We start from the raw sequence: 1,974 nt of genomic DNA, 5'->3' as shown, positions 1-1,974 counted from the left end.
GTCGCTCTGTTTATGAGGTAGTGAGCCTGGAGGGGAGAAGGGTGCTGTAAACACCTTAGGTCACAAAGCCTTCCCCAAAAGGGGGGGGGATTGTGGGAGGAAAATGCACTTGAGCAGCAGGGAAACCTACCTTGCAACAAGGGATGAAGAGAGGAAGAGCCGTAGCTCAGCAGTAGAACACCTAAAGGCCCCAGTTTCAATCTGTGGCATCTCCAAGTAGGGATTCCAGGAATGTCTCAGAGATCTCTGAAATCATGGAGAGCTGCATCAACAGAAGTCTAGTGTCCAGGTCAGGCATCCCCAAACTTCGGCCCTCCAGATGTTTTGGACTACAATTCCCACCATCCCTGACCACTGGTCCTGTTAGCTAGGGATCATGGGAGTTGTAGGCCAAAACATCTGGAGGGCCGCAGTTTGGGGATGCCTGGTCCAGGTCAATGGAAGTCATATTCTCACTCTATTCTGCCTTGGTCAGACCACACCTGGAGTCCTGTGTCCAGTTCTGGACACCACAGTTTAAGATGGATATTGACAAGCTGGAAGGTGTGCAGAGGAGGGCAACCCAGAAGATCAAGGGTCTGGAATCCAAGCCTTATGAGGAATGGTTGAAGGAGCTGGGAATGTTTAGCCTGGGGAAAAAGGAGTCTGAGAGGAGATATGATAGCTGTCTTAAAGTATCTCAAGGGCTGTCACATGGAAGAGGGAACAAGTTTGTTTTCTCCAGCACCAGTGGGGAGGACCCAGATCCAAATCATAAGAAGGTAGATCCTGAGTAAACATCAGGAAGAACTTTCTGATAGAGCTGTTCAACAATGGGAAGTAGTCTCTCCTTCCTTGGAAGTTTTTAATCAGAGGTTGGATGGCCATCTGTCATGGCTGCTTTAGGGGAGATTCCTGCCTTGCAGGGCGTTGGACTAAATGACCCTCAAGGTCACTTCCAACTCTATGATTTTATGATTCTATGATTATAGTCAGTGTAGACAATACTGTGCTATGTGGACCAATGGCCTTTATCAAATGCAGCTTCTGATGCCCCTACAGCTGGCTGGTCAGGCACTGATCTGTAGCCTGTGTGCCTAGAGATGCTCGTGTGTCATTATAGAGCTGTGCAAGAACTCTGTTAATTCATCAGTGTGATGCGCCTTCTGAGCCTTCTGAAATTCCCTTGCGCAGACAGGTCTGTATGCTATATATCTCTGTGTGATTGACTGCTCTGCTCTTGCCACTTTCCAATCAGCCTCTCTGCCAGGAGAGGGTCATATTGCAGAGGCCCCGTGCCAGGCTTCGTTGGATCCTGGAGCAATTTCCCCTGCCAAGATGCCGCAGAATGATTTGCTGTCAGAGACTTGGAAGAGTGACTTTCACTGAGAAGGAGAGCAGTGGGCTTTTTCAGAAGGCCAGAGTCTTAGGTAGGGGTGAAGAGACCCATGCCTGGCAGGGGAGGGGTGGAGGAAATCATAGAATTGTAGAGTTGGAAAGGTCCTGGAGGGTCCTCTAGTCCCTGCTATGCAGGAATCTCAATTAAAGTATCCCTGACAGATGGCAATCCCCTGTTCCACTGAACAGCTCTTACTGTCAGAAAGTTCTTCCTGATGTTTCATCAGTCTCTCCTTTCTTGTAACTTGAATCCATTGGTTCAAGGATTCAACCTTCCAGGGCAAGAGAAAACAAGCTCGCTCCATCTTCCACATAACAGCCCTTGAGATATTTGAAGATGGCTCCTCTTGCAGTCTCCTCTTTTCCAAGCTAAACATTGCCTTTACATGTGAACGGAATCAAACCTCTCCTCCATCGACATAAGGCACTAATTTGTTCAAAACAATGGTCATAATTGCCTTCTCGTAATGAGAGCGAAGGAAGCCTGGAAGCTGCTCTCAGAAGTTGGGCGAGCGCAAAGTGTTCTCTGTGCTTCGCTTGCCGTACCTTGGAAATCTGTCTCCAATTCACTGAAGAGCTTGGAAGACCAAAAAAAAA

The sequence above is a fragment of the Zootoca vivipara genome, chromosome 5, assembly GCF_965207765.1.
Source record: "Zootoca vivipara chromosome 5, rZooViv2.hap1.1, whole genome shotgun sequence".
Lineage (NCBI taxonomy): Eukaryota > Metazoa > Chordata > Lepidosauria > Squamata > Lacertidae > Zootoca > Zootoca vivipara.
This window is presented reverse-complemented; position numbering follows the sequence as displayed.